The sequence below is a fragment of the Zingiber officinale genome, chromosome 4A (assembly GCF_018446385.1).
Source record: "Zingiber officinale cultivar Zhangliang chromosome 4A, Zo_v1.1, whole genome shotgun sequence".
In the NCBI taxonomy this organism is placed as follows: Eukaryota; Viridiplantae; Streptophyta; class Magnoliopsida; order Zingiberales; family Zingiberaceae; genus Zingiber; species Zingiber officinale.
This window is the reverse complement of record NC_055992.1, coordinates 144,673,824-144,688,301: the sequence shown is the minus strand read 5'-3', so window position 1 is coordinate 144,688,301 and position 14,478 is coordinate 144,673,824. Positions and strand designations below refer to the sequence as shown.

The following is a 14,478-nucleotide window of genomic DNA, read 5'->3' as shown; positions in this document are numbered from 1 at the left end:
AGATTTACGATCAGGATAATGATACAAGCACATAGAAACTTGTTTCATCAAATTCTGATGTCTCTAGGTCCGTATTTAAGGCGTCCAATTTTGTTTTTTTATTTTTTAATAAATAAATTTTTGGGACAAATCCAGAGATTCGTCCCAAAACTGAAAATAATTTTAAATAAATAAAATCAAACACCTAAGGCCTAAATATGGACGTAGAGACATCAGAATTTGATGAAACAAGTTTCTATGCGTCCGTATCGTTGAGCTGATCGTAAATACATCATCATCCATAATTTTGAATAAATATTTTCAATGATTTGAATTTTTAACACCCAATTAGGTCAAATTGGGATTAAAAAATTCTAAAAATATATATATTTGGTAAAAAATATTTTTATTGATAGATTTACAATCAGGATAATGATACGAGCACATAGAAACTTGTTTCATCAAATTCCGATGTCTCTAGGTTCGTATTTAAGGCGTCCAATTTTGTTTTTTTATTTTTTAATAAATAAAATTTTGGGACGAATCTCTGGATTCGTCCCAAAACTGAAAATAATTTTAAATAAATAAAATCAAACACCTAAGGCCTAAATATGGACCTAGAGACATCGGAATTTGAAGAAACAAGTTTCTATGCGTCCGTATCATTGAGCTGATCATAAATACATCATCATCCATAATTTTTAATTAATATTTTCAGCGATTTGAATTTTTAACACCCAATTAGGTCAAATTGGGATTAAAAAATTCTAAAAATAAATATATTTGGTAAAAAATAGTTTTATTGATAGATTTACGATCAGGATAATGATACGAGCACATAGAAACTTGTTTCATCAAATTCTGATGTCTCTAGGTATATATTTTTTAAAACATATATAGGTTGATACTAACAAAAAAAGTGTTTGTAGTGAACGGTTGTAAATTAATGTCCGAAAGCTTAAATATGGACATAGAGACATCGGAATTTGATGAAACAAGTTTCTATGCGTCCGTATCGTTGAGCTGATCGTAAATACGTCATCATCCATAATTTTTAATTAATATTTTCAGTGATTTGAATTTTTAACACCCAAATAGGTCAAATTGGGATTAAAAAATTCCAAAAATATATATATTTGGTAAAAAAATATTTTTATTGATAGATTTACTATCAGGATAATGATATGAGCACATAGAAACTTGTTTCATCAAATTCCGATGTCTCTAGGTTCGTATTTAAGGCGTCCAATTTTGTTTTTTTATTTTTTAATAAATAAAATTTTGGGACGAATCTCTGGATTCGTCCCAAATTTTCGGATGAATCCAGAGATTCGTCCCAAACTTTGGGACGAATTCCTGGATTCGTCCCAAAATTTGGGACGAATTCAGGATTCGTCCCAAAACTGAAAATAATTTTAAATAAATAAAATCAAACACCTAAGGCCTAAATATGGACCTAGAGACATCAGAATTTGATGAAACAAGTTTCTATACGTCCGTATTGTTGAGCTGATCCTAAATACGTCATCATCCGTAATTTTTAATTAATATTTTCAGTGATTTGAATTTTTAACACCCAATTAGGTCAAATTGGGATTAAAAGATTCTAAAAATAAATATATTTGGTAAAAAATATTTTCATTGATAGATTTACGATCAGGATAATGATACGAGCACATAGAAATTTGTTTCATCAAATTCCAATGTCTCTAGGTATATATTTTTTAAAACATATATAGGTTGATACTAACATAAAAGGTGTTTGTAGTGAACGGTTGTAAATTAGTGTCCGAAAGCTTAAATATGGACCTAGAGATTTCGGAATTTGATGAAACAAGTTTCTATGCGTCCGTATCGTTGAGCTGATCGTAAATACATCATCATCCATAATTTTTAATTAATATTTTCAGCGATTTGAATTTTTAACACCAAATTAGGTCAAATTGGGATTAAAAAATTCCAAAAATATATATATTTGGTAAAAAATATTTTTATTGATAGATTTACGATCAGGATAATGATACGAGCACATAGAAACTTGTTTCATCAAATTCTGATGTCTCTAGGTTTGTATTTAAGGCGTCTAATTTTGTTTTTTATTTTTTAATAAATAAAATTTTGGGACGAATCTCTGGATTCGTCCCAAAATTTGGGACGAATCCAGAGATTCGTCCCAAAACTGAAAATAATTTTAAATAAATAAAATCAAACACCTAAGGCCTAAATATGGACCTAGAGACATCGGAATTTGATGAAACAAGTTTCTATGCGTCCGTATTATTGAGCTGATCCTAAATACGTCATCATCCATAATTTTAAATAAATATTTTCAATGATTTGAATTTTTAACACCCAATTAGGTCAAATTGGGATTAAAAAATTCTAAAAATAAATATATTTGGTAAAAAATAGTTTTATTGATAGATTTACGATCAGGATAATGATACGAGCACATAGAAACTTGTTTCTTCAAATTCCGATGTCTCTAGGTATATATTTTTTAAAACATATATAGGTTGATACTAACAAAAAAGGTGTTTGTAGTAAACGGTTGTAAATTAGAGTCCGAAAGTTTAAATATGGACGTAGAGACATCAGAATTTGATGAAACAAGTTTTTATGCGTCCGTATCGTTGAGATGATCGTAAATACGTAATCATCCATAATTTTTAATTAATATTTTCAGCGATTTGAATTTTTAACACCCAATTAGGTCAAATTGGGATTAAAAAATTCCAAAAATATATATATTTGGTAAAAAAAATATTTTTATTGATAGATTTACGATCAGGATAATGATACGAGCACATAGAAACTTGTTTCATCAAATTTCGATGTCTCTAGAAAATTTGGGACGAATCTAGAGATTCGTCCCAAACTTTGGGACGAATTCCTGGATTCGTCCCAAAATTTGGGACGAATTCAGGATTCATCCCAAAACTGAAAATAATTTTAAATAAATAAAATCAAACACCTAAGGCCTAAATATGGACCTAGAGACATCGGAATTTGATGAAACAAGTTTCTATGCATCCGTATCGTTGAGCTGATCCTAAATACGTCGTCATCCATAATTTTTAATTAATATTTTCAGTGATTTGAATTTTTAACACCCAATTAGGTCAAATTGGGATTAAAAAATTCAAAAAATAAATATATTTGGTAAAAAATATTTTCATTGATAGATTTACGATCAAGATAATGATACGAGCACATAGAAACTTGTTTCAACAAATTCCGATGTCTCTAGGTATATATTTTTTAAAACATATATAGGTTGATACTAACAAAAAAGGTGTTTGTAGTGAACGGTTGTAAATTAGTGTCTGAAAACTTAAATATGGAAGTAGAGACATCAAAATTTGATGAAACAAGTTTCTATGCGTCCGTATCGTTGAGCTGATCGTAAATACGTCATCATCCATAATTTTTAATTAATATTTTCAGTGATTTGAATTTTTAACACCCAATTAGGTCAAATTGGGATTAAAAAATTTCAAAAATATATATATTTGGTAAAAAAATATTTTTATTGATAGATTTACGATCAGGATAATGATACGAGCACATAAAAATTTGTTTCATCAAATTCCAATGTCTCTAGGTCCGTCTTTAAGGCGTCCAATTTTGTTTTTTTATTTTTTAATAAATAAATTTTTGGGACGAATCTCTTGATTCGTTCCAAAACTGAAAATAATTTTAAATAAATAAAATCAAACACCTAAGGCCTAAATATGGACCTAGAGACATCGGAATTTGATGAAACAAGTTTCTATGCGTCTGTATCGTTGAGCTGATCCTAAATACGTCATTATACATAATTTTTAATTAATATTTTCAGTGATTTGAATTTTTAACACCCAATTAGGTCAATTTGGGATTAAAAAATTTTAAAAATATATATATTTGGTAAAAAATATTTTTATTGATAGATTTACGATCAGGATAATGATACGAGCACATAGAAACTTATTTCATCAAATTCCGATGTCTCTACGTTCGTATTTAAGGCGTCCAATTTTGTTTTTTTATTTTTTAATTAATAAAATTTTGGGATGAATCCAGAGATTCATCCCAAACTTTGGGACGAATTCCTGGATTCGTCCCAAAATTTGGGACGAATTCAGGATTCATCCCAAAACTGAAAATAATTTTAAATAAATAAAATCAAACACCTAAGGTCTAAATATGGACCTAGAGACATCGGAATTTGATGAAACAAGTTTCTATGCGTCCGTATCGTTGAGCTGATCCTAAATACATCATCATCCATAATTTTTAATTAATATTTTCAGTGATTTGAATTTTTAACACCCAATTAGGTCAAATTGGGATTAAAAAATTCTAAAAATAAATATATTTGGTAAAAAATATTTTAATTGATAGATTTACGATCAGGATAATGATACGAGCACATAGAAACTTGTTTCATCAAATTCTGATGTCTCTAGGTATATATTTTTTAAAACATATATAGGTTGATACTAACATAAAAGGTGTTTGTAGTGAACGGTTGTAAATTAGTGTCCGAAAGCTTAAATATGGACGTAGAGACATCGGAATTTGATGAAACAAGTTTCTATGCGTCCGTATCATTGAGCTGATCGTAAATACGTCATCATCCATAATTTTTAATTAATATTTTCAGTGATTTGAATTTTTAACACCCAAATAGGTCAAATTGGGATTAAAAAATTCCAAAAATATATATATTTGGTAAAAAATATTTTTATTGATAGATTTACGATCAGGATAATGATACGAGCACATAGAAACTTGTTTCATCAAATTCCGATGTCTCTAGGTCCGTATTTAAGGCGTCCAATTTTGTTTTTTTATTTTTTAATAAATAAAATTTTGGGACGAATCTCTGGATTCGTCCCAAAACTGAAAATAATTTTAAATAAATAAAATCAAACACCTAAGGCCTAAATATGGACCTAGAGACATCGGAATTTGATGAAACAAGTTTCTATGCGTCCGTATCATTAAGCTTATCGTAAATACATCATCATCCATAATTTTTAATTAATATTTTCAGCGATTTGAATTTTTAACACCCAATTAGGTCAAATTGGGATTAAAAAATTCTAAAAATAAATATATTTGGTAAAAAAATAGTTTTATTGATAGATTTACGATCAGGATAATGATACGAGCACATAGAAACTTGTTTCATCAAATTCCGATGTCTCTAGGTCCGTATTTAAGGCGTCCAATTTTGTTTTTTTATTTTTAAATAAATAAAATTTTGGGACAAATCTCTGGATTCGTCCCAAAATTTGGGACGAATCTCTGGATTCGTTCCAAAACTGAAAATAATTTTAAATAAATAAAATCAAACACCTAAGGCCTAAATATGGACCTAGAGACATCGGAATTTGATGAAACAAGTTTCTATGCGTCTGTATCATTGAGCTGATCCTAAATACGTCATTATACATAATTTTTAATTAATATTTTCAGTGATTTGAATTTTTAACACCCAATTAGGTCAATTTGGGATTAAAAAATTCCAAAAATATATATATTTGGTAAAAAATATTTTTATTGATAGATTTACGATCAGGATAATGATACGAGCACATAGAAACTTGTTTCATCAAATTCCGATGTCTCTAGGTCCGTATTTATTCCTCTTTTATTTAAAAAAAATAAATTCTGGGACAAATTTCTGAATTCGTCCCAGATTTTGGGACGAATCCAGTATTTGTCCCAAAATTTGGTGCGAATCCATGGATTCGTCCCAATTTTAGGGACGAAATTGGGAACAAAAAATGTTTGTTCCTAAAAACCCTAGATCTAGCCATCTACCCGATTCTTTTTCCCTTCCCTCATTTCTTTCCTCTCTCCCCCGTTCCCCTTCCCAGTTGCGATTTCCAGGATTTCGGCCGCATCTCCGACCGGCGACGGCGTGATCTCCGATGATCGGCGGTGGAAGGTTTTCGTTTGGTAAGCTCTCTGCTCTCTGATCTCTCTCTGTCGGCGTCGCGGGGCTGCTTGCTGGCTTGGGTTGCCTGTGTGCAGGCGCTGCCTGGCCGCCGCCAGCCGCTGCCTGGCCGCCTCCAGGCGCTGCCTGGTCGGCGGTGTGGCTGCCCGTTGCCTTGCGATGGCTGGACGACGTATGGCTGCCGCCGTGCACGCACCTTCTGAAATTTAAGTTAATTTTCGAAATTTACTGTCTTAATTGATAATGTTGTTTGTGCAGGTCTTATTTTGGCGTGATCTCAGTGTAGTTGAAGGCAACTGTATTTGTTGACCTCTTTTCGGTATTCTTAAGTTCATTATTATGCATTTAATAATTTGTATATAAAGTTAGCTTTAAATAATTAATTATATTATAGTTGATTAATTGCGTTCCTTCTTTTTGATTAGCTGTTGTTTTTGTTTTGTCTTCAATGATAAGATTTATCTATAGTAACTTTTAATAATGTTTAACTGAATAGTTGAATTCAGATAAAATGCAGAATGAGCGAAGTTGGATGTATAACAAAAATTTGCCTAATCGTCAGGGGTTAACTCCTGAGTTTATCACTGGACTGAGGCAATTTTTAAATTTTGCATCTGCTCAAATTATGTATATGGATGGCAAGAAGATAAGGTGCGCGTGTAGAAAATGTCACAATGGAAAATTTTTACCCACCGATAAAGTTGAAGAACATCTTTGTAGATTTGGTTTTACTCCGAATTATTATAATTGGACAAGTCATGGCGAACCGTTCATATCTGATGAGGATTATGGACGGAATTTTCAAGCCTCTGCTAGTGGGGATCAGAGTTATTATGAACAATTCAATCCATATCAGAGGATGGTAATTGATGCAAGTTGTCAGAATTATATTCCCGAGACGCTTGGTGCAAGTTCTAGTTTTCCTCCAACAAGTGAACAAATGTTTGCCACTAATACATTGCCGTTGGAGGAGCCTGATGTACCAGGCCTGGATGAAATATATTACAAATTTCAAGAAGTATTGAGTGCTGCAAATGAACCATTATATTCCGGTTGTGACAGTCAGACTAAATTATCTCTCACATCCAAATTATTAAATATAAAGGCATATCATAATATGTCGCAATATTGTTTTAATGATATTGTTCAAGCGTTTGACGATACATTGCCACGTGATCACAATTTGCCTCTTGATTTTTACAGTATGAAAAAACTGGTGAAAGATTTAGGTCTTCCAGTTGAAAGAATTGATGTTTGCAAAGATGGTTGTATGTTATATTGGGGAGATGATGCAGATGTAGAGGTTTGTAAATTCTGTAATCAAGATAGGTATAAGACAACCAGAAGGAGTCAACAACGACGTAAAGCACACAGCCAGTTGTTTTATTTACCTTTAACTCCTAGGTTACAAAGATTGTATGCATCAAAGGCAACTGCGGAACACATGACTTGACATGCAACTCATCAAACAGAAGAGGGTTTAATGTGTCATCCATCAGATGCAGATGCGTGGAAAAATTTTGATAGAACATATCCAGATTTTGCAAAGGAGACTAGAAATATTAGATTATGTCTTTGTGCTGATGGATTTGCTCCGTTTGGTAAATCAGGAAGAAATTATTCTTGTTGGCTAGTTATCTTAACGTCGTATAATCTTCCACCTGGGATGTGCATGAAAACACCTTATATGTTTTTAACATTGGTTGTACCAGGTCCGCAAAATCCAAAGAAGTTAATAGATATTTATATGCAACCTTTGATAGTAGAACTTAAACAACTATGGGATGAAGGTGTTCCTACATACGATGTTCATTCTAACCAGATGTTTATACTGAAGGTTGCTCTTCTTTGGACCATAAATGACTTTCCAGCTTATGGTATGCTATCAGGTTGGAGTACTGCTAGGATCTTGGGATGCCCAATATGTATGGAGAGATCAAAGTCATTCAGATTGAAACACGGAAAGAAATCAAGTTATTTTGATTGTCATAGGCAATTCTTACCCACAAATCATAAGTTCAGAAAGAATAAAGATGAATTCACAAAAAATAGGATCGAAAGAATACTTCCGCCATTGAGATTGACAGGTCAAGATATTTGGTACAGAGTGCATCACTTTCCCTCTGTTATTGAACAACCATATGGTACAACATATGAATATGGGAGTACACATAAATGGACTAAACGAAGTATATTTTGGGATTTACCGTATTGGTTTAGTCATTTGATACATCATAATCTCGATGTAATGCATATTGAGAAGAATGTTTTTGATAATCTGATAAATACTGTGATGGATATCACTGGAAAAATAAAAGACAATCTCAATGCAAGAAAAGATATGCGACTCATATGTAAAAGACCCACTCTTGATGTCGATGAAAATAGTAGAGGACCAAAGCCAAAGGCAATTTATACATTAAATAAGGATCAAAGACGTGTCCTATGTGAATGGTTGAAATCTTTGAAATTTCCAAATGGGTATGTCTCTAATCTTGGAAGATGTGTCGATATGAAAGAATGGAAGTTAATCAGTATGAAAAGTCATGATTGTCATATCATAATGCAAAGACTGATTCCTATTGCTTTTAAGGAACTCTTACCACAATTTGTATGGGGAGCGATTACGGAGTTAAGTATTTTCCTACATGATATTTGCTCAACAGTTTTGAGACGTTCACACATGGAGAAGTTAGAGAGAGATATTCCAATCATTTTGTGCAATTTGGAAAGGATATTTCCACCCTCTTTATTTGACTCTATGGAGCATCTTTTGATTCACTTGCCATATGAGGCCAAAGTTGGAGGACCCGTCCATTTTCGGTGGATGTATCCATTTGAAAGGTAGAGTGTCTTATTTCTATAATTCGACTGTTTGAATGCAAAAAAAATACTTCTACTCCTGGATCATTTATATATATATATTTAATATAATTTTATATATCTTCAACAGATTCTTATATCATTTGAAGAAAAAGGTGAAAAATAAAGCACGAGTTGAAGCCTCTATTGTTAATGCATACATTGTGGAGGAAGTCACCACTTTTACAACATATTATTTTGAACCTCATGTTCAATGCAAAAGGCGAAGAGCGGGCAGAAATGATGAGGGTCCTATTGATCCAAATGTTACCTCATTTTCAATTTTTAACTACCTTGGTCGACCAAGTGGACCATGTAAACAAAGATACTTAACTGGTAAAGAATGGCGGGCAGCCCAAACATATATTTTACTAAATTGTCCAGAAGTATCATCATATTACGAGTAAGTATATATTTTTATTTTTATTTTTTTATTTTTTCAATTGTTTGTGTAACAATATGTTTTTTTGAGTAGGATATTTACCAACTTATATTCTGAATTATCGACACAAGAGTTCGATCGATTTTGTGAAGAAGAATTTGCTGCATGGTTCAAATCATATGTAAGTAAAAAATCTATATTTTGTTGATACATATGCATACTTTTAACAATTTGTGTTTTGACCTTAGGTTCAAGCTAATCAAGCTCACCTTGAGCAAGAATGGCTTATCCATCTGTCATGGGGTCCAAATTCATGCGTACGCACTTGGCCAGCATATTTCATAAATGGATATAATTTTCATACTCAAGACTATGGAATGGGCAAGAATACCATGAATAGTGGGGTGTGCGTATCGTCATCCAATGAAGGAGGTGCAAGTAGTGATTTTTATGGTTTGTTGGATGAAATTATAGAAGTAGAATACCCAGGACCACAAATGCAAGTTATATTATTTATGTGTCGCTGGTTTGACCCTGTTAGAGGGATGAAAGTGCATCCACATTATAATTTAGTTGAAATAAATCATAAGAGATTTTATAAGAGATATGAACAATTTGTGTTGGCACAACAAGCAATTCAAGTATTCTATTTTTCATATCCGAGTTTGAAACGCTATAAGATTGATTGGTGGGCTGTTTGTAAAACTAAAGCACGAAAAAAAATTGAGGCACGTTGGGAAAACATTGCATATCAACAAGAGGAAGTTTCAAACACCTTTCAGACTGAGGAATATATTATTCCAACTTTACGAGATCCCAATGGTGTAGTAATCAACGTAGATAGAAGTGAAATTGATGATGATGAGGAGGAGGAGGAGGAGGAAGGAGAGGAGGAGGAAGAGGAAGAGGAAGAGGAGGAGGAAGAGGAAGAGGAGGAGGATGATGATAATGACAATGATGGCTTTGATTTTTGATGATGGGTAAGTTTTGTTAGCTTATTTAAAGAAATTTCCCATATTTTTTTGTATATACTGTCTCTTTTATAATTTGATTTACTTTATCTGTTAACACATTGTATTTGTTCCTACAGTTTATCAGAGGTCACATTTCATAAATTTCCCCTCCACCCTTTTCTATAATATTTACATAAAAATGGTAAGTTTTTAATTATCTTTTGTTATGTATCAGATCTGTAATTAACTTTATTAAATTATTGAAATTTCCAGCATATATTTCGACGTGGTGGACGTAGACGGCGACCACAGGACCAGACACATCCATCACTTGCCAGTGAACCTATGCCACCCCCTACTCAGGCAGGCCCATCCCATGTGTCTTCTCCACCGGCATCATATTCCCCTGCCAGTGTACCTATGCCACCCCTTCATCAGCCGGGCCCATCTCATCTACCTTCTGCACCGGTTTCATATTCGCCGCCACAAGTACCTTACCCAGAGCAGTTACCTGTCCACTCAGATCCTCCCGACTCAGCAAGAAACTCATTTGCTAAGTTTAGGAATGATAGAGCTCCTTTAGTCCCCATCGGTGATTCGTAAGTACTATAAAATATTTTATTTGTTAGACCTTTCTTAATTATTTAACATCGTTATTTTGTAATTTAATGCAGCTTTGAAAATCCGGTACAAGTTGTTCGAGAAATAAATAGAATCGTGAACAACCATTGGGGAGGGGATTCTTTGACATATTCAAGCACTCCATCAGCCACAAAACAACTTTGGTGGAGCGAGTTCAAAGTATATTTTCTTGAGTTTACTTCAATTTTACAGTGATTATATAATAAAATAAATTTCTATTTCAGCGCTTAAATAATTGGGACCCGAATGACGAAATGGAGATACGAAGAATATTTAAAAAGAAATGTGGCGATCACATTAGACATGTATTAAGCCACGCAAAGAGTCGGGGGAAAAAAGCCAAACTTCATCACTGAAGAAAATTGGGAGAGGATCACTATATTTTGGGCAACGGAGGAAAGTAAACAAAGGAGTGACCTTAATAGAATGAATCAATCTCACAATTCTGGTGACTCAAGTGCTATATATGCGGGAGGCTCCATTAACATAGATGAGCATAGACGAAGAATGGTAATTGTTTCACTCTTTCATAAATTTTTAATATATATCAAATTATTTCATTATTTGAAATAATATTTTTTTAGACCAAGGAGACAGGGAAGGAGCCTTCTTTCATTGATACTTTCACTCGCACTTTTAAAAAAAAAAAGATAACACATGGAGTGGGGCGAGAGCAAAAGCAGTCAAGGTAATATTTATTTTACCTTAATATATGGTTTAAATTTAATTAGTTACATACCATTATTGTCTTAATATTATATGTGTTTCTATTATATCTAATCAATATCGTATGTGTTTTACAAAACAGGAAAAATATGATCAACTCGAGCTAGCTCAAACATGCTCACAAGCTGGTATCAATAGTCAGGGGTCTGAGGAGTCTGTTGGCAATAATTTAAGTTTATGGTTAGAGGCCAGTGGAGGACCAAAAGAGGGAAGAATATTGGGGATGAGTTCCTTGAGTAGAACCCAAAGATTAGTTGGAACTTCTTCCTCCACATCAGCACTTACGACCCAAATAAATACCTTGACTGATGAGGTTAGCCATCTGAAGGAAATAATATCGCAAAGAGACCGAGAAAGGGTGCAAAGAGACCTAGAACGAGCTAATTTGGAGAAAGATATTAGAGATATGCGCCGACAACAAGAATTAATCATGAAACACCTTCAGTTGAGCTCCGCTCAAAGTCAAAATCCTCCCAATGACGACGATGATGATGCCTACGATGATAACGATGATGGCGGTGATGATTTTTGATGATTTTAATAATGTATGATGAATTTTTTTTCTCATGTTTACTGCTTTACACATTAATCAATGGTTTTTTAACTTTTCAACTCTGCCATTTGTAGGTTAAGTCTGTTGTCTTCTTGCACTGTTCCACTGTCAATGTATGAGATGACTTATCTTTGACGTAGACTAATCTATATGATTATTAGTTGTGTACCAGTAACAAATTTAAAGCATAACTAGGCAATATGAATGGAGTCTCTAATACTCTGACTTTATTTTTGTCCTAATTTGATAATGTTGTTTGTGCAGGTCTCAATTTGGTGTGATCTCACTGTAGTTGAAGACAACTGTATTTGTTCACCTCTTTTCGGTATTCCTAAGTTCATTAATATGCATTTACTGATCTATATATACAGTTAGCTTTAAATAATTATGTTATAGTTGTTTAATTATATAAAGTTAACTTTAAATAATTATGTTAAAGTTAGCTTTAAATAGTTGTTTAATTGTGTTCCTTCTTTTTGATAAGCTGCTCTTTCTTGTTTTGTCTTCAATGATAATGATGCATAAAAGTTCTGAATTTGATCTATGTATAGTCTCAAAACTATATAGATACATAAAAGTTCTATATTTCATCTAGAATTACATCACACTATTCTAAAATTCTTTACTAGATAACGATGCATCCTCCTACCTTAATATTTTGCAAAGAGTTGTTAAAAATGTGCTAAAGTTATTCATATGAAATTGTCAACTAGTTAACACAATGAAAGGAACAATTATTTTAAACATCCTTTAGTTTACATTAAATACCAACCAAAGATAAAACTATAAATTCAGTAAATTAAAATGAAAATAAAGTTAACTAAGTGAGAAAATTTGAACCCTAATACCATACTTCACAAGATCTCTCTCTCTTTCTCTCTATATGATGTGCCAATTATATTAGGTTGTATCATAGTTACGATACATGTACTTAGTTTCAAAATAATTCTTATAATTTTATTTACCGTTGCTATGACATGGATGATTCATATCGTTGGTAAATATGACTTTTATTAGAATTAGGGCTTTTATTAGAATGTTTAAGGAATTTCACATTTATGTTTTGTTTTCAATTATTCTTTTTACATGGCTATATCGTATAATATTTACAATCTTTCTTGTTACACATAATCTAGTTTATTTGTTTGTTGTTATGTAGGCAAAGGAGATTTGATGGGGATCAAAGATTTTGTGGCACACGAATATGACTATATGTATTCTTAGTGTTGTTAGATGGATGATGGACTTGGGTTGTTGAACTTGTAAACTTTGTTGAACAAGATGGATATTGTAAACTTTGTTAAAATCTTTATATTTCTTGAATTATGAGTTGATGTGTTGAATGTTAAATTAGGATGTGTTGATGTTAAATTAGGATGTATTGAATGCATATTGTTTTTATGTATTTGGATTGTATTGCAGAAATAAATTGAAGCTGGAAAAAAATATTTGATATAGGGACGAATTTGGCAACGAAAATGATTTGTCCCAATTCTATCGTAATTTGGGACAAAATTATTTTCGTCCCAGAATTCGTCCCAGATTTTGGGACGAATCCACAAAATTCGTCCCAAATTTTGGGACGAATTTTGGGACGAAAATTTATCTTATGATTATCAAAGAATTTGGCAAGTTTTTGTTGCCAAATTCGTTGCCAATTTTGCAACAAATTTATTTTTCGTTGCAAATTTTGCAACAAATTTATTTTTCGTTGCAAACTTAGGAACAAAAATGACAACAAAAAATCTGCGACGAATTCTGGGACAAATTTTGTGGATTCGTCCCAAAATTCGTCCCAGATTCTGGGACAAATTCTGGGACGAATCACAAAATTCGTCCCAAAATTCGTCCCAAATTTCGTCCCAGATTTTGGGACGAATTTTGGGACAAAAATTTATCTTATGATTATCAAAGAATTTGGCAAGTTTTTGTTGCCAAATTCGTTGCCAATTTTGCAACAAATTTGTTATTCGTTGCAAACTTAGGAACAAAAATGGCAACAAAATAAATTTTGTCACCAAATTTGTCTCCAAATTCGTTGCAATATTAGGGACAAACTTGGCAACAAAATATAATTTATCACCGAATTCGTCCCCAAATTTGTTGCAAAAATAGAGACAAATTTCGCGGAAAATTTATGTGAATTCGTCCCCAAATTCGTTCCTAAGTTTGTAACAAAAATAATTTTCGTTGCCAATTTGTATACTTTTTTGCAACGAATTTGGGGACGAAAATTTTATTCGTCGCCAAATTCGTCCCCAAAATCGTTCCTAAATTTGCAACAATCCATAATTCGTTCCAAAAGTTGGCATCAACCATTTTGGGATGAAAAAATTTTCGTCCCAATTTTTGTCCCTAAAATTTTTGCAACGAATTTTTTTTTAAAATTCATCCTCAATTTTGTCCCAAAATGTCTTATTTTTTGTAGTGA

At 32.4% G+C, this 14,478-nt stretch overlaps 3 long non-coding RNA genes across 3 annotated transcripts; all 3 read left to right on the top strand.

The window, feature by feature from the left end:
* Positions 1–5,801: 5,801 nt before the first annotated feature.
* On the top strand, positions 5,802–10,650 carry LOC121973747. Its single transcript, XR_006109742.1, has 4 exons — positions 5,802–5,931; positions 6,188–6,248; positions 10,264–10,328; positions 10,400–10,650. It is a non-coding gene; the product is annotated as an uncharacterized LOC121973747 (long non-coding RNA).
* Positions 10,651–10,877: 227 nt separating this feature from the next.
* Positions 10,878–11,099, top strand: LOC121973746. The gene is made up of 2 exons (XR_006109741.1): positions 10,878–10,927; positions 10,993–11,099. It is a non-coding gene; the product is annotated as an uncharacterized LOC121973746 (long non-coding RNA).
* A 484-nt stretch (positions 11,100–11,583) lies between these two features.
* Positions 11,584–13,244, top strand: LOC121973745. The gene is made up of 4 exons (XR_006109739.1): positions 11,584–12,039; positions 12,122–12,160; positions 12,312–12,372; positions 13,207–13,244. It is a non-coding gene; the product is annotated as an uncharacterized LOC121973745 (long non-coding RNA).
* The last annotated feature ends 1,234 nt before the right edge of the window (positions 13,245–14,478 follow it).